Raw genomic sequence first — 23,045 nt, forward strand, 5'->3', positions numbered from 1 at the left:
ATACAGCATTTCATGTGTTTTTATGTTCAAACAATAATTAAATCAATAAAATAACATCTTATCCCATTTTACAGATAAGAGGCCAAGATTGAAAGAAGTGAGACTAAGTTTCAGAGAATACAACAATTTACTCCAGCACATATGATGGCCTAGAACTTCTCTGAAGGTTTTATATCCTAGAAATAAGCACTAGATGCCTGGGAACAAGACTAAGGAGGTATTGGTACTCCTGGTTCTTCTCCACAGTGCATCCAGAATGAACTCTCTTGTTAACAGCCTTGTCTGAAGCATTTTGTTGTGGTTGATATATTTATTATATACTGCAGTAAACTTATCTGGGGGTCAGAGAACAGAACAACCTTGACATAGAGGCCAAGCAGTGGTGCACACACTTTTAATCCCAGCACTTGAGATCTCATGTCTTTGCCTGGGAAGGACACACATCTTTAATCCCAGGAAGGGATGGCAGGAAGCAGAAAAGTATATAAGGCTTAAGGTTTTAGCAGCAGTTCAACTGATTTCCTCAGGGGTGAGGACTCAGAGGCTTTCAGTCTGAGGATTCATGGAAACAGGATCAGCTGAGGAGTTGTTGAAGTGAGGTTGGCTATGGCTTGTTCTGCTTCTCTGCTCTTTCATATTCATCCCAATATCTGTTTGTTTGTTTGTTTGTTTTGATTAATAAGACCCTTTAAAATTCATGTTACTTTTTTTTTTTCATGAGAGGATATTGAGGGATGGCTGAAACCTGAAAAAGCTACACAAACAATCACAAAGGACAAGTCACAGGAAACAGTATCTTTGTGATAGGATTTAGAAGGTGGCTTTCTATTGGAACAATATGGTTACATGGCTTTTGTGATGGTTGTTGAGACACAGTTAAAGTAACTCATGGAGAAAGCTCTTCCAAATCTTTTCAAACACACAAGTCATTCCTAGTCCCATCTGGCAAAGGTGCTGTTGGTTATAATTTTCTATTTCAAGACTCTTGGAAATGTTCCATGTCTAGGAGCAGTTGTAGCATGAGTTAGAAGGTATATACTAAGATTAAGAATTTTAAATTTTGAAGCCAGGCCTCATGACAACATGTCTGTGATCTCAGTACTCAAGAGGCTGAGGCAGGAAAACTGCTACAAACTTGTGTCCAGTATAGTTTACATAATGATTTCCAGTCAAGCCAGAGTTGTATAGTGTGATAAAATTAATAAATAATATGTAAAATGTGGAAATCTACATCTTATAAACAATGACATGCCATGGAGATTGGTGTATTTCTGTGTCAAACTTTATTGGAATATTCTGAAAGACAATAGAGTCATTTCTAAATTCCAGATACTTTCATAAATAATCCTACCACACAGTGATGAGAAATTAATAAAATCATAGCAGAAAGAAGCATCATGGAACAACTACAACAGGAAACTATCAATGTATACTTCTAAGTTAGTGCTGAGCAAGAAGCAGACTATCACCATCGGTGGGCTTTTCCTATTTCAGTAAATCTAAGACAGTTCTGTCTTGAGCTTCATTCTTAGGAAAGCTGATAGGCAGGAAACTCCATAAAATTAATAAGAGCAAGAAAAACTGCAAAACTTAGAAAAAAATAAGTCAACATCACTTCATCTCTTTGCATTAAATTGCTAAAGAAAGAAAACAGATGGACAGCTACAGTTTCAATGATGTGGCCCATATACTGTGTTGGCTGCCTAGGACTCCAGTGAAATATTTAGCTATGACTACCTTAGGACAGCCAAGTATCAATAATTTGTGGAAATTTGGAGGATTTGTTTGTTTTTACTTAATTTGTTCTGCTATTCCTAAGTAGGGAAAAAATTTAGTTGCCTTAGCAACTACAAGGTTATATTTTATCTGGAAGCTGAAGAGCTTTTTGAAGTAATAACAGTAATAAATACAGAAAGTGTGACTGTGCTGACTGCTATTCCATCTAGGTCAAATGGTGGTTGAGTTGTCAGCTTGAGAACAACGTGCAGACTCCTCTCTCTTCCTGCTGCTGCACCTTGGGAGCTCTTCCAAAACACTGAGCATCTGCATTTTTTTTCTTTTAAGGAAAATGAGAGAATTGCTGATACCAAATATAAAAGCAAAGAAACAGTCAGAGGGGCTCTGGAGAGTTCAGTACATTGGGGCTGACCTTCATTATTTCTGGGAGAAGAAAAATTGGTGGGGCAATTGACAATTGTTGTAACAGGGAAATAAACATCCTGTCAAGTGTCAGTGGCTAAAAAGTCAATTTTCAGCCCTAATGGAAGATAGCTGCAGGAGAATAGATTTTTCAGACAGTACTACGTTAAAAACACATCTTAACAATTTAATTGAAAAAAGCCCTATCAAAGCTGAGGTACTTGCAGCCAGCATTTCCAGGGCCCCATCGTAAAGGTGCTTGTAGGGCACTCACATGGGACTTCAAGGCCTGCAGCATGGCTGGCTTATAAAGGAATGTGGAACAAGGGAAATTAATAGAGGGGGGAAAAGAGACAAGAAAGAAAAGTAGATATTCTTCTAAAAATGACTGAACCCACATTGAAATGGTTTAGCAAAAAAAAAAAAAAAAAAAAAAAAAGAGTAAAAACTGTGGTGACCTTGGCTTCTGTTAATTCCATCAATGTCTCCCAATAGTTGGGACATCTCCGCTCTGCTGGGCCTTCCCTCCTCCTGGCCTAGAGGCTCTCTCCAGGAAGGATCAGGGAGTGCACTGGTCTCTTCTTCGGCTTCCCTATCTGTGATGTCACTCTTACCCACTGCCAGGGTCAGGGTCTTGCTAGTCCTTGTTTCAAACCCAGTATAAAGTTTCCCTGATGAGGTAAATCCAGTCCTAGGTATTCAATTTTAAACCATAGTCTACAGCTCTATGTCATCAATTGTCAATTTTAAGGCAAAAGAAAATATGTATGTGTGAGCCTCCAAACTGATAACAATATTTTCTTTAGAAAGCATAAGTCCTGTTTAAAGAAAAAAAAGGGGGGGGGGCATTGTCGGGAAGTTCCAATTCTACAGAACTTGGTTTTTTGTTCATTTGTGTTTTATTTTCATTTGTTTGCTTTTAAGAGAGGGTCTCCACATCTCCTGAATCATCCAGACTGCCTTCCAGTTGGTGATCATTCTGCCTCAGCTTCACAAATCTCAGGACTACAGAACTATGGCAGTACACATGGCTTTATGTTTATGTGTGTTTTCTGTTCTCTTCTGTATTAAACAACCTGGTGATGTTAAGACATGTGTACTCCAGTGTGTCCCTCACACAGTGCTAGTGAACCTTCTGAAAGCACTCACCAAAGACCTAGACTAGAGTTGGCTCTGAATAGTATATTACTGATTAGAACCAAATCAAAGTCTCAATTTTGAGACAAAACAAAAAAGATAAAAGGGGTGTCACACAGGTCAAAGTGTAAAAGACTATTAAACTTGAGTTTGATAAGCAATGGGATGTTTCAAAGATATTGATGTGGCTAATGTGCACCGAACAGAGGACCCTCAACCTCCAGTGTTCTCTGCTTCGCACTGTGTCCTACTACTCAAACTCCAGTATTCTCTGCACCCCACAGTATAATCCTGCTCAACCTCCAGAGTTTTCTACTCTACAGTGTCCTCCTGCTCAACCTCCAGTGCTCTCTGCACCCCACAGTGTCCTCCTGCTCAACCTCCAGTGTTCTGTTCTCTGCTCTACAGTGTAATCCTGCTCAACCTCCAGTGTTTTCTACTCTATAGTGTCCTCCTGCTCAACTTCCAGTGTTTTCTACTCTACAGTGTCATCCTGCTCAACCTCCAGTGCTCCCTACTCTACAGTGTCATCCTGCTCAACCTCCAGTGCTCTCTACTCTACAGTGACCTCCTGTTCAATCTCCAGTGTTCTCTACTCTAGAGTGTCATCCTGCTCAACCTCCAGTGTTCTCTACTCTACAGTGTCATCGTGCTCAGACTGTGGGCCTGCATAGTTATACTTACCTTCATATATGGGATTCATTGTTTGCTGTTTCTAAATCAGAAATTGCCACACCTTTCACTGAATCAAACTAATCTAATGTTCTTTTCTTCACTGACCATCCCTGAGGCCCTGCAGTAAGGATAAGCAATGCCTTCTTTTCAGCTTGCCTTCAATATCATATTTAGCTACAGAAATATTCTTCATAAAGTCGTGGTGTAAAGGGAAATCTCCATTGTCAGCTTGACAGTTTAAAATGACATTGGTGACACACTTTGAGGATTGTCCAAGAAACATCTCCATAGACGTTTAACTAAGGAGAAAAAACTCATCTTGAATATGAGTTTCAACATCCCCTTAGCTATAGTCCAGGATTGAAATCAAGTTTGTGTGTTTTGAGTAAACTAAACATAGACACCAGTGTCCCTCTTTTAATGTATCTGAGGCTAGCCTCTTCCACTCAAGCCATCAAGTCGTCCTTCCAGGATGGACGATACCCCTTCAAACTGTGAGCCAAAGAGTAATCGTCCCTTACTCATGTTGCCAAATATAGCACAGCATTGAGAAAACTGACAACATTCATGATGAATGGAAGACCTTCACACAAAAGAGATGAAAAATTATTTGAAAATAAGTATACATGTACAAAGTAGAATATTATGAAAAATGCTGATACTTTTAAAATAATCTGGGCTACTAATTTTCAGTTTATTTTAGTGTACAATTTTTTTCCAAAAGTTTTGATTTTTTATATAATATTTTATCTGAAGTTTTTATAAAGTAATAAAAATAAAGCTGTTTAAAAACACCTCTAAAATGATCTCCTACTTTTTGATGAAAATCTTCCCAGATTAACTTAATAAAATAAAATGCTAGCTCTTTATTTCTGCTGTGGTATATTGCATTGCACTTTGTGAATATGTTAACATAATGTGTGAGTAGTCATTACTCCCATTTGAATTTTATTGTTTTTAAGTGGAAAAATTTAACTTTACTTACTCAGGGAAAGACATCAACCACATGACTTTCAAAATAATGTGTCCAGTGCCAGTAAATTTAAAGATTAAAATAACAAAGATGTTCCTTTCTAGACAAACAAAGTATGTGTGTCATTTACTCACTTTTATTGGTTCAATTTAAAATAGGGTAATTAAAATTTGAGAGAGATAGATTTATTCCAAGTTTGAGACCTGGAAGTAATAAAATCAAGTATTTGAACCAAAGATAATTCACAAGTCTATAATCCTAATACTTGGATGGAAGACTGGAGGATCAGGAACTCAAGGCTAGCCTCAAGTTTCCAGTAAACTGAGGATATCTAAGACTACAGGACATCCTTCCTCAAAAACCAAAACAATAATAATTGAAAGTAGATTATAGCCTTTGCTCCAAACCACTCCATAAGAAACAGTTTGCATCCTTTTATAATATTAAAAATCTCTAGGCCCACAAACAAACAAAAAGTAAAAAGTAAAAAGTAAATATTTGAAAAATATCCCTGTGAAATAAGGATCTCAAGAATTTTTCTGTACAGGTTGTTCTAAATATTTTTTCATAAGAATAACATTAGAATTTATCTATCTCAAAGACTATTGTAAAAGTTACATACATGATTGTTATGGTAAAAACAAAAGTTAGGGTTAAAAAGAGTGTTAAAATGACGAGAAAAAGTGAGCAGCTGAGCCCATGCTTGATGAAAAGTGGCTGAAAGCAGGTTTTGGCAAGCTCTCACTAGCACCCATGAAGTTTTCCTAAATACTCCTCCCCAGAAACAGTAGACTACATCTTAAGAACACTTTCTAAAAGTGCTCCAACCAGTTCAGATGGGAGACCACTTCAGATCGTCCCTACACATAAAACTAGATAAGAGGTAACCAAGAAAAGATAGAGCTAATCTGTGTGATTAAACATCCATAAAGGTGCAGATAAGATGTTCCAACTATGTCATAACCTAAGGCATGTATGGATTCAACCACACAGATGTACAAACAAAGAGTCCATGTAGTTGTTTGAATAATAATGACCCACTACACTCATATAATTGAACACTTGTGCCTCAGTTGGTTAGAGATGTTTGGGAAGATTAAGGGTGTGTGACCTTGGTGGAAGAGGTGTGTCCCTAGGGGCAGATTTAAGGTCCACCCTTTACGGTTAGCTCTCTGCCTCATGCTTGCAGATCAGGATTTAAGTCTCGGCTACTGCTTCAACATGCCTGCCTGCCTGCTGCATCCCACTATGGTAGTCACAGACTCTACCTCTCTGGAAATCTCAGGCCCAAGTTACATACTTTCTTTTTCATTACCTTGGTAATAGTGTTTTGTCATTTCAAGAGGAAAATCCCTGGGAGTCTATGTCCTCAAAAGGCAGCATCATTATACCATCATTTGCACAGTTGTTTTAGGACTTCCTCTTTTATAGTGATCATTGGCAGAAATAACTTGAGAAGGCTATCCAGTCCACCATGGATTTGGTATAGAAATTTTATCACATTACCTAATGAAAATGGCACTTGATGAATATTCTTAAAATCTATTTAAAATCCACAACACAGGCCCCACTATGCCAGTCTCCACCTTGGGATAGCTCACTCTAATCTCTCTTTGCTTAGCTTTCCTCTGTTGCTTTGCTATGTAATATCTGTTCAGATTGTTCATGTCTCTTGACTGGATTCATTCTTTAAGAAGACAAGAATGGAGAGACACACCACCATCACAATATCTGTTATGTGATCACACATTACATGAAGACCTATTATGCTAACAGTGTTTTATCGATGGTGACTGATACTCTTACAGCTACACATATGACTCGTCTGAATTCTGTCAGACTAGTGGAACAGTAAGGCTGAGTAGACCTTTTTGAGTAGGATAAACACATGCCTTGACCTTAACCAAATGGGCTTGCCATGAACTTTCAGCAGTTTCCAAATGCTCTAGATCTTCTGTTACCACTTTGATATTCATCTTTATCTAAACATCAATACCTTCACTTACATTTATATTTTGAGGTAAGTGGATACTGCCACAGCTTCATGAACTGGTTGTTATAAAACAAAAGCATGCCGGGCGGCGGCGGCGGCGGCGGCGGCGGCGGCGGCGGCGGCGGCGGCGGCGGCGGCGGCGGCGGCGCACGCCTTTAATCCCAGCACTCGGGAGGCAGAGGCAGGCGGATCTCTATGAGTTTGAGGCCAGCCTGGTCTCCAAAGCAAGTTCCAGGAAAGGCGCAAAGCTACACAGAGAAACCCTGTCTTGAAAAAACCAAAAAACAAAAAACAAAACAAAAAAACAAAAAAAAAAAAAACAAAAAACAAAAAACAAAAAACCAAAAGCATGTTACTGTTCATTTCTCTAATTTTGTTTCTAACAAACCAGTGAGTGTCAATAAGTGAATGAATGGATAAAATATAACACTGTGAAGTTCCACTCTTGTCTGCTTAGTACAGGCGATAGGCTACACTGTAGGTCAGTCTGGCATACTACTCATGAGAGGAGGCTCCTTTTCTTCACTAATGAGATCTTACTCACAATTGTGCTCACTCCTCTTTCCCCCCTCAGCCTTTTCTGCATACATGACCTCAAGTGCAAGTACATCCACTCTGAACTAGTGTCTTAGGGCTTAACCAGAAAAGACTAATTTGTATAGCCACCATTTCTGTGGCACTGTGACTGACTAAAGTCAGGGAGCACTGACACTCTACAGACACTGGCCAATCTTAACTCTGCGTCTAGTGTGTGTGATTCCTGTGTACCACTCCCCATCCATGACTTATTCTATCCCTGAGTTCTGAAACGGCTTTCATTTAATTTAGGCCTTGGGGTAAGAAAAGATTGAGATGTTTAAAGACCTTTAAGATATTTAAATAAGAGATGAGAGTGATGCCCCTGACAGTGCACAGTAATGGGATCCCCAACTCCCTGGGATTGATGGAATGACACCAATATAGTGGCGCCCAACGTTCGTGGTATGGATTCATGAATAAGCTGCTTGCCTGTGGCCTTGCCAGCCCCAGCTCAGGCCGGAGCTACACTCGACCGGTTGTGGTGGCGCATGCCGGTAGGATTTACTGAAGGAGGCAAAGGCAGGAAGATCCTGAGTTTGAGGCCAGCCTAGGAGCCTTGCTAAGGAGAAGCTTCGGCCTGGGACCTGGCCACAAACAGTAGCGGTGGAACTATGGAGGCAGCAGCTGCTGCTCTGAGTTGCGGGCTTCTTCTCATTATGTTGTTGACTGTGGTGATGCTGCTACCTGGGATGAACAGTTTACTACTGCTGGTTCAGAAAAGAATTGCCAGGACCATCATGTTACAAGAAAGCATCGACAAAGGTCAGTTTGGAAAAGTTTGGCAAGACAAATGGTGGGGAGAAATTGCTGTGACAATATTCTCTTCTAGGGAAAAATGTTCATGGTTCTGAGAGACAGACATTTATCAGACTGTGATTGCTCCAAATCACAGAGGAGGTACACACACACACACACACACACACACACACACACACACACACACACACACAAAGTCTAAAGGGAACCATGACCATGCTTAACAGTGACTTTGAAATCTTCAAAAAGAAGACAGTATCCCACAACGATGATTCCACATGGACTATGATAAAGCCATTAAGCTGATTAACACCAACAAAAGATTGACTTTGGACTACAAACTGCTTAGGACAATTTTGAGATGGCTAGCTGAGATGATCCAGCCTGACAGACTACTTGAACAAGGACTTGTAACAAGCCCTGCACTTTCTCATTATGCAGCAGCTGGACAAATGATACAGGACTTGACAATTAACCCCAAAATAGAGTTTTTGTTTAAAAAAGAAAAAGGAGAATATAGATGTGAGGAAGATCACTGAAACTACCCTGAGAAAAAAGATAAAGAAATAATAGGATAAATGGGTAGATAATTGAATCTACAGTAAAAAGAAAAAGGGAAAGGTATAAAAATGACAAACACTGGGTGTGCACACAAACACACAGACACACATGAACAAAGTTTAAATAAACCTTTTACAAAATGAAGATGTGATAAGAATAAAGGTGGAGAAATGTGGAGAGAAGGGTAATGAAGGAAAGTTTGATTGCTCTTTGGGGATGACACTAGTTGGTTTGGGATGGAATAGCCTAGAAAATATCAAAGCATAGTTGGAAATATTACCTTTCTTCAGGTCATTGTGAGAATGTCCATAGTCCTGAGGTAGTGTTTGTGTACGGGCTACTGAGCTGACTGGTTGTGTGTGGTTATACATTACACATAACACCTCTGGTTTCTGAGTAGAATCATTTGTGATATCAGTATCCATACATAACACCTCTGGTTTCTAGGTAGCACTGTTTTTGTAGTTAAATTATATTTAAAAAGGGACATTTTCTTATAGTAATATAATAAGTCATTTCCTTATTGATAACTCTTTATTTCATTGACATAGTATCAACTCAGTAATGACCATGAAACACCACTGAAATTATTTACCTATTCGTTTGTTTGCCTGTTGTCTTGTTTTGTGGCGACAGCACATGTCACAGTGCATGTGCTGTGGTCAAAGGAAAACTTGTCAGGGTCACTTGTCACCTTTTAGCACAGAGGCTGGGGACTGACAGAACTTGAGCACTCTTACCTGCTGGGGCAGCTCCCTGGCAGAAAGCACACAGTGGCAGATTTCAAAAAGTGAAGATAGCAGCCTGTAAAAGAACCCCTTATCTCAGGTTTGCTTAATAATTCACAGAAGCAAGATAAAGATGGAGTTAGTTAATGCATAACCACACACAACCAGTCAGCTCAGTAGCCCGTACACAAACACTACCTCAGGACTATGGACATTCTCACAATGACCTGAAGAAAGGTAATATTTCCAACTATGCTTTGATATTTTCTAGGCTATTCCATCCCAAACCAACTAGTGTCATCCCCAAAGAGCAATCAAACTTTCCTTCATTACCCTTCTCTCCACATTTCTCCACCTTTATTCTTATCACATCTTCATTTTGTAAAAGGTTTATTTAAACTTTGTTCATGTGTGTCTGTGTGTTTGTGTGCACACCCAGGTGTGGGCACCTGCAAAGGCCAGAAGATAGTGTTTTATTTGCTGTGTTGCGGGTTATGGGTGCTGGGAATCCAGTGCTCATTCTCTGCATGGGCAACAAGTGCTCTTAACTGCTCAGCCACCTCTCAAGCTGCACACGATCATTTGTAACCGCTTTTTTTTTTTTTTTTCTGTATTTTCTACCAGGAAGTCCCATCTTTTTGTGCTCCAGAATCATTATCACTTACATTTTCATCCTTCCTAATCAACATGTTCCTTTCATATATCACCTTTCATGCTAATATTACTTACATGACTTTGTCACTACATTATGACCTCTTCCAAAATACCAGTGTCATCTGCATTTGGCTAATCCCTAGATACAATTTGTTTTAGGAAAAAGAGCTTGTTAGTTACAACCACTCATTAAATGAAGGCTTTTGGAGTCTCCATTTCAAATTTGCTCAGCTTCACATACTTCTAAATGTTCTATAGCTTCAAATACAGAGGAGGTAAATTAGGTTTCTTTGTTTTTATAAATAATGTTTAGCAAGCACACATACTACCCATAACATTTCATTGTCATAATTATTATAGGCAGTATTCCAGGTTGACCCCACTGTATCTCAAGACATGACTGAGGCTCACTTGCAACATAAACCATGATAGAAATTCATGCTACAGTAACCTCCATATATATTTACTTCTTTTCAGAAACATTAAGAGGAAATTCACAGACTGACATGCGTTCCCAGTCTCCAGGGAGACCTGTTTTAATACTTTTTCACAGTTGTTGTTTTAATCCAGGAAAAAAAAAAGTCTTTTTAAGTAACTGATGGAAGCAGATGGAGAGATCCACAGCCAAGCACCAGGCCAAGCTCGGGGAGTCTAGTCAAAGAGAGGGAAGAGGAATTACATGAGCAAGAGGAGGGGCAGTCCAGATCATGATGGGGAAATCTACAGAGACAATTGAACCAAGCTAGTGCGAACTCAAGAACTCTAGACTGACAGTTGTGGAGCCTGCATGGGACTGGACTAGGCCCTCTGCATAAAGGAGACAGTTGTGTAGCTGGGTGTCTGTTTGAGGGGTCCCCAGCAATGGGATCAGGATTTATCCCTGGTGTATGACCTGGGGGGAGGGGCTTGGTATTGCCTCAACTGAATGTACCAGGCTTTGCTGACTGCCCTTATGGAGGAGGGGAAAGGGGGGGATGGGTCATGGGTAGTGGGTCTGAGGGAAGGCTGGGGGGGAGAGGGAAGAGAGATGAGAGGGGCTCTGTGGTTGATATTTAAAATGGATAAAAAATTTCTTAAAAAAAGTTTTTAACTATACTTGTTATCATAGAACTCTCATAAAATCCCACAGATGTTCATCTTAGCTGCATGTATATATCAAGAAGGAAGAGAAACAGAAAACAATTACTTGACTACTTGGAAACATTTCAAAAGAAATAGGATGCAATTCAGCCTATCAAGTCAGTTATTAATGCTACATTCCTTAATGCATTGACTTTAAGATGAAATATTCTGAGTCATCTAGCTCTCAGTATTGGGTCTTATTTAAGACTGATCCTTTTCATTCACAAGAAATAGTAAGTCAAAGCAGAAGAGGGGAGATAAGAGAGTACACACAGGACAACATTGCAGCTGGGCCATCACAGCAGTGATGGCCATCGGAAAAGGAAGCAGGAAAAAAAGACAGGTGGTAGAACCCCAAGGTTAAAGGAATATAGGTATAATTCTTTGATTTGTTTTTATTTACAGTCTTCAAGGAGAAGAGAGAAAGTAGTTAAAAGAGATTATAAAATAACATGATTGTAACAATTTTCTAACCTAACAAACTAACATCCTTTAAACTATGTTTAGGTTACCTATGAAAATCCAAAGTAAAGAAAAATCACAATTCTAACTTTGCAATATAAATACTCCAAACTTTTCAAAAGAAAATTTTCATTAAGTTTATGTTGGAATGACAGCAGCTTAGTTTATGCAAAGAGGAATGTAGTTTGGAACTTAACAGAAGTTATCAACTAGGCCACCAACTACTGTGAGAATTCTAAATTGTATCTAAATTGTTATGCAGGGGCTTCATATGATGATAAAGAATATACATAGTGAGAGCTCCAGAACTTCCTAATAAACCATAGGGAAACATGATAAGGATTCTGAAGTCAAGTCTAATGGTTTTAATGTCATGCAACATTTTCAAGCTGACAATACTGTAATAACTTGTGGTTCACAGTAAACCAAGCAAATAATTCAGCTTCATTTATTTGTTTATGTTGATACAGTAAATATAATTCAAACAGCACCATAATAATAGAGCATCTTGAAATCTGTTACCAACAAAACATGCATATAATTATATACTTATGCTGGTTACCACTAGACAATAGAACCATATAAGTACAGAATACAAATATTCAGAGAACAGGGTTGGAATGCACTATGAAATAAACTCTCCAAATGACCATGGTCAGCACATCAGGCTCCTTGGAATTGAGCTCTCTCTTAGATTACATCATAATAGAAGCAAGTCCATCATGTCCTATATGAGATTGTTACAATAAATTAGCTGAGGAGCAATGTCAAAAGATGTGGTTGAAAGTGTTTCATATACTTTAAGGGCAGGAAAAGTCTGCACTTGAACCGAGGACCACTGCTCTTGCCAATAAACTTGTGTGCCGGCTAGTTTTATGTCAATTTGACACAAGCTAGAGTCATTTTGAAAGAGTAAACGTCAGTTAAGAAAATATCCCACCAGATTAGTCTGTGAACAAGCCTATGGAACATTTTCTTGATTGATGATTGATGTGAGATAGCCCAGCACACTGTAAGCAGTACCAACTCTCATCCAGTGATCCTGGATATGATATAAAAGCAGGATGAACAAGTCATGGGGAGCATGTCAATGAAGGGTATTCCTCTGTGGCCCCAAGATCCTGCCCTGACTTCCTTAGCTGATGGACTGTGATGTGCACATGGAGGTCAAAGTAAGCCATCTCTTCTTCAAGTTGCTTTACTCAGAACAATATAAATTTTAACTACGCCATCCCACAACTTTCTTTTATTAATAGGTGAACAAGTTTCTATTTTATCATTATGCTCTATTTAAAATATTTTTGAGATTATAATATCATTACATCATTTCTCCTTCCTTTCCTCCCTCCAAGCCCTATGATGCACCTCATCCCTTGCTGACTTTCAAAACCATGGCCTCTTTTTCTTTATGTTGTTGCTTTTCGGACTATTATTTTCTCATTGTACCCTGCAGTTAGACTTTCAACCATCAATTTGATTCTTATTATTTTATAATATCATGATGCAGAATCTGGTTAGATGATTAAATAATCAAATATCAGTGAACAGAAGCTCAGTTATATTGAATTAGGACCTTCCTGAACCATATAGGCTAAAACTATAGTGTATGAAAATGGAAAAGCTCCTATGCAAATTTTTTATTTTTATTTTTCAAGACAGGGTTTCTCTGTGTAGTTTTGGTGCCTACAGGATCTCGCTCTGTAGACCAGGCTGGCCTTGAATTCACAAAGATCCACCTGGCTCTGCATCCCAAGTGCTGGGATTAAAGGCATGCTCCACCATCACCCAACTCCTAAGCAAACTTTAATCAGCTGACAGATACAAGAAGAACCATGACTGGTACAGTGGAATTATCCAACATCACAGCTACTGCCACTATTACAAAGAGTTGTAGACTTGATGACTTATAATCAACAAAAGTTGGTTGCTCTTGATATCTTAAGAGACCAAAAAGCACCACAATGGGATTCAAGTGAGGGATTCCTTTATCCTTTCATCCTGTGAGATTGCCGGCTCCCTATATCCTCATATAAGGGACATGTCTGCAATCTTTTATGTACAGACAGAATGTTTTGTTCCCCCAACAGTACATGTCAAAGTCCATCACCAAAAGTGATCATCTGAAGAACTTGGAACTTAATTAGAATAACTATTCCTTGCCCCATTTATGAGATTGACACCTTCCTACAGAAGGCATCATGGATGACATTTCTTCTATCATGAGAGAGCATTTACAGGAATCCTAAGCAGCTAACAAAAACAGTTCTTTAAATAATGTGTGGGGGACCAGCCCCCACCTTTTTCAGGGTTCCTATGAGGAGTAGAGAGGAGGGCTTGTAGATAGAATCATAGGCATAGCCAAGGAGACAGAAACACAGGATAGCTTCGGGAGGACCTAGGTCAATACCCAATGACCCAGAACTTTATTTAAAAGGGCTTTTTATAACAATGACAAGGGGAGGGGACCTCCCCTTGCTAGATACAAACAAGTGTAGACCCTTCTATATACCTGGAACCCAGGCCCGGGTCCAATCATTCTCTTATGCAGTCCCGCTGAGTAAAGCAAGCTCAGATCTTACTTGCAAAACTCTGTGGGCTCCCACAATAATGGATGTAAATATGAAAACAATCCAATCAAGTGGAATGTATTTAACAATTAAGACTGTATAAGTAAAACTGGTATCCCTATGACAAGTGATGGGAAATAATTCCAGAAATTTTACATGATAAACACATTTACTAAAGAAAATGACAGTAATTATAGCATGAGTAAAAAAAAGAAAAAGATAAAATTCATTTAAATCTTTTATAGTTTTAATATTGAAGTAATGGAAAATCAGTGAAAATGGTAAAATACAAAAAGATAAAAATGAATACCATCCAATTTTGTTATAAAATACAGGAGGCAAGTGAGTTGGGGTATAGGCTATACGATGAGTCTGGGCTGTCACTTAAAACAAAACCTGCTAAAGAAATATCAACTGACTGCCACAAGAACAGTTGGACTCCACATGTTATCTTTCTATTACTTCATTTTCCTTATCCCAAGTCCTAAAGATTTTCACACCTCTACCCTCTGCCACTGGGAAAGTTATAAAGCTGAGACAGGCAAGTCTTGGATGTGTGAGATTTAATTATCTACCCACTGATTTTTATTTATGTTGCCAAAAAAGTCTCCATTTTGCTAATTTGTGACCTCCAAGGTATTCCCAATCTTAAATCTAAGAGATGTGCTGCTGGTGAGAAGGGCGGGGGTGAAGATGTCTTCACTGTTGGTTCTATGCTTTTTGGGTTTTGTTTTTGTTGTTGTTGTTGTTTTTAATTACATTTTTGTACATCTAATAATTTTGAGCAGCTGCTGTAACAGTGTTCTGATGGTTTGATGAGGAAGGAGGGACTTATTTCTCATGCTCCCAGGCAGAAAATTCTTCTTGCCCTGTGGAATTCCACTGTCAAGATGAGAATGGAAAGTGTCACCAAAGTTTCTGCTCTTTGTTGTTGCACCTGATTTTAGGATACAAAACAATTTTTTTGTTTGCCAAGCCCTGCCTTTCCATCTGGGTTTGCAAGTGAACCCTGTGATAAAGTGTCCACTGTTTGCCTGCTCAGCTGCGGTTTACACTATGAAGTGGATATAGTTACAGAGAATACACCAGCTACGGCTTTCTTACACCTTGTGAATGAATTTGTGAACTACATTGTGGTTTTACCTGCTGATGCTGTCTGTCCAAAAATAAATAGTGAATACTTTTTCTCCCCTACCATCCCCCCCAAAAAAACCCAGCCATGTTCATTAAATACCACCCAAAACAAAATTTTGTGGTTAATTAGGATGCTATACTTGATAAGTAGAAGAATACTTTCTTAGACAAGGGCAAAAATCTCTTTGAAAAATAATTAGATGCTTAATTTCTCACCATAATGTACCATAGAGGACTTGGCTCACACTGAACACTGAATACGAGGAGAAAGGTATATGAAGAATCTCTGTAAACACTGTCCTCATTTATTCCCACATCTCCATTGTAAACATGAGCTTTTATTTTCTCAGATAATTGCATGTAACTTTGTTCACAGGCTGGTCATTCAGTTTTTCCCGATCACGCATTCTTTCAAAAGCATTCTAACCTCTGCTACATCTGGAGAATGCTTGCCAGTGACAGACCTAATGTTCAGCGTAACTCCCACTGAGCACACAGATGAAATCAGCCCATTGGACTTTCCATTTTGCAATATTTCAAACTACAAACATGGTGGCTTAGTTTGGGATTCCTTTCTCTGATTTTGTTTTCCAGCTCTATATAATAGCCACAGTTAGCTGTCAAGTTGTGTGGTGGTATTGTGTTCCCTGAAATATTGTGTGTTCCCCGAAATAAACTTATCTGGGGTCAGAGAACAGGATGGCCACAATATTAAACATGAGGATAGGCAGTGGTAGCACATGCATTCACCCCAATACCTGGCCTCAGGTTTGATCTTATTAATAAGACCTGTTAAGATTCCTGCTACAAAGATGAACTCCTCACCCTCTCACTTCACACTGCTAAAGCCTCCTTCTGTACTCAGTGTCCAATCCAAACTCCTCAGCCTATAGGGACCTTGAACCTCTGGCCCTGCTTCCTCTTCTCGTGTTCCTGCTCACAACATGCCAAACTTTCTAGCTGCCTTTGTAACATCAGAATGCTCCAGGGCCTCATCTCATGGGATTTCCTCTTGAAACAAAACTTTCCCCTAGGGGTTCATTGACTTCTATCCATCATGTGGAGCTCAGGTCAAATATTTTATTCTAATGATTCTGCCCTCAAATCCTGTCTAAACACCAGGATTCTCACTCCACCAGTCTCTGTCTCATGGTTCTCATATGACCCTCATGAGATGATCATGATCTCATTATTTGCTTTATGAAACTGATTACATGCAGATATGTACTGTTACTAATTCGCTCTCATATTCCCATTACATTGTATTAACTTGCAAACCCCATAAGAGAGATATTTACATTTTTCATCATTTTATCCATATATACAAAAAATGGTGCCCAGAAAACAGCCAGAGGATGAATATATAAATCACAGAGTTCTTTCAAATTAAACTGACTTCTACCTCTGGCCTCTACATGCATGTGCATACACATAAGCATGCAGACTTGCAAGCAAATTTACACACACACACACACACACACACACACACACACACACACACAGGAACAGAGAGAATGGAGTTGGGTGTGTAAGAAGATGGGGAGGATCTCTAGAGAGTTGGGAGGGGATAGAATATGATCCTAATATATTGTATGAAAATTTTTCACGAAACTTTATAAAAAAAGAAACACTCAGAATACAAGTGATGAGAGAGAGAGAGAGAGAGAGAGAGAGAGAGAGAGAGAGAGAGAGAGAAGATTCTGCTATAAAGAGGAAAAGGCCCAAGATTGAAGCTTACAAATCTAAGTGCACCAGGGATTACCAGAAGCCACCAGAATCTGGCAGAGAAAGTCAATTGTGTAATACATTCTCACTCACAGTTCTCATAAGAACCTAACCATATTAAATCCTTGATTTCAGAATTTGGGGCTCCAGAATTGAGAAAGAATCAATATCTATTATTTGAATATCAGATCACATCTGTAGTTATTTGTTACAACAGTAATAAGAAACTAATAGACCTAAAGGAGAAACATGAAGTGCAAGCGTGACTCTTAAGAAGGTGGAAGAGCTCTCCCAGGCGGCATACACCTGTGGGAAGAACTGTGGAGGCAGAGGAAGAGATAGTTGAGAGAGTTGTACTACATTGGGGATGTTCTAGAATGTCTACTATATGCACTATAAGCTAGAAAAGAAGGAATAGGAATAGAGTGAGCAGCTAGCAGCCCCATGTTAACAAGATGTGATAGCAATTGGGACTGCTGTGACCTTGGTGGAAGTGGTGAGAAGCAGTCTGTGGGAGCCCAAGTTACTCAGGGTCAGTGAATCAGAGCTTGTTTTACCCAGTAGGGCTGCATAATGGGATGATTTTGCTATGGGAATGTTTACCAGGTATTTGGAAGGGTCTGCACTTGACTGTACATTGTGCTTTGATCTTGCAAGGGGGAGGTCTTTTGCCTCTCCCCTTGGCATATTATGAAAAGCCCTTTTGAATAAAGCTCTATGTGGCTGGGTATTGACCCAGGCCCCTCCCAAAGCTATCCTGTGTCTCTGTCTTTCTTATCATCTCTTTCTTTCTACCTAATATTTCCTCATTCCTCTCTCCTCCACTAAAGAACCCTTCAAAAGCTGGGAGAAGGTTGGAGCTGTACTCCCACAGCAGTCAAAATATGGATGCTTCTGGAGGAAGTATTTCCTCATTGGCTAAATAAAAACCTTGGGGAAACTTGTTTGTTTTCATTTAACCAGGAACTCCAGAGAATTCAATTCTGTAGAAATATAGCAAATTTTGGACATTACTAAATATAGTAAGAGACAGGGAGTGTTTCTTTTGCCTTATGTGTCTAAGGTTGGTCAGGAATGAAAATGACAAGATGGTGGCAATTAGCATAATGCCCATAAGAGATCCCTGAGGAGGCTTGGGGCAGGAGATATGATTCAGGGCTGACTCTGAGACACCACAACACTAAGAAAGTGAGCATAAGAGTTGGAGTAACTAAAGACTTTGACAAAGACAACAGCGCAGCAATGTGGAGGCAAAGGAGGAAGTCCAGAACCAACCTTAAGTCAAGGGAGGAGGGAGGCTTGGCCAGCACAGCCAACTGCTGCTCACAAGCAAGAACTGAAAATCTACAAACAGATGTCTGTGTGTGTAGGGAGCTATAATCCCCGAGAAAAGCAATATTGGTGACTAACTAGGGCAAATCCTGGGGAGAACGGGTTTAGGATGAAATAGAAGGAATTAGACAAACCAATAATTTAAAGGAGTTTTGTTGCAGATAGGAGTAAGGTAATGGGACTTTGGGTTGTTGTCTTTTGTTTTGTTTTTTGACCCCCAGAAAACTGTGAATGTAAATTTTATAATTCTCTTGAAGAAATTATCCATACAAAGTATAATACTAGATTTATAAAAATGAAATTCAGAAAATCATATGGACAAGAAAATAATAATTTGCATTTCAAAATTATGAAAGAAACATAACTTAATCAGAAATGGACAAGAAATATTGAAAACTAGAAAAAAAATGGGTTATAATCCAATAGCTGTTTAAGTGTATTAGTAAAAGCCAAGGTCACTGAAAACATGAAATTGGTTCTTTCAGATTTTAGAACTGAGGACAACTTTCACAGAACGAGGGGAAAGGGGGATTACTTTAGGAGCCTCTTTGACAAGATTAAGAGGGAATAAAATAGAGTTTCCTTATCTTCACAATTAAAAGTGTCTACAGACAAGACGTTCTTTAATAAAGTAGACTTATTGTACCTAATCTCAAAGTCACATTCACAAGAGAAATACAAAGTGGCTGCCAAAGGAAAAGTATTGGCAAAAACGAATAATGAAAGCTGAGCCTCAAATATGTAGAGTTTCTGCAATATTTGGGGTTTTCCAGAGTAACATGCTTAAACTCAGGAAATTTTAGCACATTTATCTAAATAGGGCACAAATGTTCTCAAAGAATGATTCAGTATGTTGCGAAATCCAGATTATTATAACAAATAAAGAGAGAAAAATTTGCATGAAGAAAATTGCATTAATAATACAAACCTTTCATCTGTGTTTCAACTTTCCAATCAGTAATTTTCTATGTGGTAAGTTTATGGCATTTAATTATACAACCATGGTTTTTCTTTGAAGTACTTTATGTAGGTTTATTTTTGAAGATATTGTTAGGTTGTTATATATTATGACTTAAATGTAATGGCATTTTAAAAATTAGATACTAGACCAACTTTGATGGGCCCAGCATGTCATTCTGTGTTCTTAAATTCATGCCTTCACCTATGTTACACATAAAGCTATGATTTAAAACTTGGGCACAAGTTTCAGAAGTGACATAAAATAACTTTACAGCTGCACACATATGAATCCTCTTATGTCTAGTGATTGGTAGTTCCAATTATGCTATACTATATTTGTTCACAAGAAATTCATATTAAGTACAAACTCCTTCTTTCTTATGAGGACAAACTATGCTGTTCTGAAATTATGCAAAAGTTTACAATCAGCTCAAATCCCCATTAGTACCTTCCAGCTGCAGTTCTCAATACTTTCTTCACAGGAGTCTCCTTAAATGGCTCATCCTTTCTCTGTATCACATATGTTTAAACACTTATACACTAAAAGTTATGGCTCATGAATGGAAACAATATATTTATAGTACTGAGTAGAAATAACATAAAAATAAACATAAAAAATAAAATCTGAGGTGTATAGAAGTCCAAATGATACTTTCCTGTTGTTGTTTTGGCTTAGCAGGACAAAGATGCTGCTGCCAGAACTAAGGACAGAGAAAGGTAATATCTATCTACCTCATATGCATCAAGTGTTGTTTTGAAGCTTAAATCATTGTTAATTGGCTAAGCTAAGGTGGCAGCCTTTGGAGGTAGAGACTTTATGGGGTAATTAGGTTTTGATGTAACTTGGAGGAGGTCTGAGCTCCCATAGGAAGAATAGGTAGAAAGCAACTTAATCCCCACTGCAAGGACCCAGCATGGCGACACTGTCAAATCAGAACAGCCTTTCCCATGATCTGATTCTGCCAGTGCCTTGATGGTATTCTGCTCAGAATTATGAACAATAGATGTCTATTACTTAAACCGCCAGTTATGGGGTTTGATACGGTAGCCCAGTTTAGCTAAGTCAGTGCACAGATGTCTCTCCTCCAAAGCATCTTCTATTCTTCTCATCTCAGAGAAGATTGCTCATAAAACACAATATAATGAAAGATAGCAATGTGTCACATTGGTTCTCAGTCTGCGAAGTTCCAGGCAATTCACAGTGAATGGAGATATGTTCACAGAAGTCAAAGACTAAAATCTGAGCCACCCAAAATCCTGATGACTGGATCTATATAGCAGTATTTAAAGAAGACAGTGCAAGTGAGACAACACACACGAATTTCCCTTCTCGTTTGTATTATAAATCCCACCATTGTGTATGTATTTAGGCTCGTTTACCAGGAGGAAATTTAACACAATATTTTATGGCAACATATTATAATAAAGAACAGCAAAGGGAGATAGAGACTGGTTAGACTGGAGATAAAGGAAAAGCAGGAAACAAGGGAAGAGGAAAGACAAATTAACCCTTCCACTTCAACGGTTCTTACAGTCTCGTTGTTTTGTTTGTTCTAAGGGAGCCACAGATCAGGAGAGGAAATCCTAATCCATAGAAAGATAAAAATATTATGTAATATTTTTGTGGAAAAATACATACCATTGTGCTATACAATATGCATGATGAAATTTAATCCCATTATATATTACATTTTTGTACAGTTCTCACCATATATATTTTATTTCCCTCAAGGAACTTAGTATTTCTCTATCACTCCATCTTAAGTTATTTATCTGTGTAATTTATTTAAAATATTTTTACAAGCAGCTTAGTATTATTTCCACTTGTGTGCGTACCTTTGTGCAAATGCAGATTCATGTGTCTAGAGTGGTGCATGGGCACCTGTGTGTGCCAGTATGTGAGGCCAGATGTCAATCTCTAGTCTCATTCCTCTGGGTTCATCTGCTTTGTTCACTGAGACAGAGTCTCCCATTGGCCTGGAACTCACAGTATAGGCCACTAAACTGCAGGGGTCCATCCCTCTTCTCCTCCCCAGCCCTAAGATTACAAGCATGCACCCTAGTTCTTAGGATTTTTATACAGTGCTGGGGAATCAACTCAGGTCCTCATGCTTTCATGGCAAGTACTTTACTGACTGAGCTGTCTTCCCAAATTTCAATATTTTTATTTTTCCTAGGAATATTTTTCTCTATATTAGGTATACACATATCTCTTTCACTTTCAGTCTTAATGGTTTTTGTAAGTAAAAAACAGGGAAATAAAAACTTAGTCCCCACTGGCCAGATATTACTTTGATTTGATATTGCTTTTAATCAAATATTGATTTGATATGTTGACCAAAAATGTTCAAAAGTCTTTCTTATTAACATATTTTTACTGAGAAATATAAATCATTTATTAGAAATGGAAAGAGTTATTTGTAATAGAAAAATACACCTGTGTCTCAGGAAAATATATTAATATCATTAACAGAAATATATAAGGATGCTGGCAGGTGAATTATAATTTTGAATTAGAAAAAAATGTTAAATCATCTTGATTCTGGGACTATAAATTACTCTGAAAATACAATGAATTCCATATACCTTGTCTCTTATTAAATGTACATGAATATAGAAAACTTCATTCTGAGTCAATCCACTGGTAGTCCATGAATGGTATCTGGATACCTTGTCTCTTATTAAATGTACATGAATATAGAAAACTTCATTCTGAGTCAATCCACTGGTAGTCCATGAATGGTATCTGGAAGCCCAGATTTCTCTGTACTTATACTCAAATATTAGAATACATATACAGTAAGCAAATATCATCCATAATTTACTTCTTTTAATTAAATAATTGATAAATCTGTAAGTTTGAGATTAATGTATTGCATTTATATTGAATTTGCTTTGTTACATTTTAGGTTAGACATTCTACAGAAAGCAGGTTGACACAAAAGACTAAAAGTGTTCTTAAAATGCACTGGGCGATGTTGGATTTTTTTCACAATTGTGAATTTCAGTAAGCCAGCCATTACTGCACTCCTGGCAGTTGACTAAGATGTCCAGTTGTCAGAAAAGGTCATATCATCCAAGACAGGTTCTCCTTGATTCTACTGATATAAATAGGACACTTGTAAAATATTAAATGTATTTTAAAAAACTATGTTGCAAGGTCCTTCATTTATGCACACTGCCTGTCAAGCTTATCTTTCTAACTTGTGTTCACCTTAATGATGCCTTTACACTTACATAGATTGTGCTTACACCCAGAACCTCAATATAATCTCTTGAGGCCAATTCTTGCCATAACATGCCATTCCCACAAACGCCTGCAGTAGTATCACATGTGTTTTATCACCCTGAATGTTATAGTTGCTTTGCTCTACACCTGCTGCAATGCAACCTGTCAATTTGGCAGGCAAGAAGGCCAGGAAACCCCATACTGCTTTATTGTCCACTATGCAAGTATTTTAGCTGGACACATTAAGTATGAGTAGGGGAGAGAGGAATGGAGAGGCATAGATATTTAGTTCTCATGGAGGAGCAAAATCATTATGACA

General features: G+C 38.3%; 1 protein-coding gene across 1 annotated transcript in view; it reads right to left on the minus strand.

Annotated features, from left to right (window-relative positions):
- Window positions 1–23,045, minus strand: part of LOC118585535 (inactive N-acetylated-alpha-linked acidic dipeptidase-like protein 2) — a 499,404-nt gene that overhangs the window by 175,611 nt on the left and 300,748 nt on the right. The window lies entirely within an intron of this gene.

This window comes from Onychomys torridus, chromosome 6 (genome assembly GCF_903995425.1).
Source record: "Onychomys torridus chromosome 6, mOncTor1.1, whole genome shotgun sequence".
Taxonomy (NCBI): Eukaryota; Metazoa; Chordata; class Mammalia; order Rodentia; family Cricetidae; genus Onychomys; species Onychomys torridus.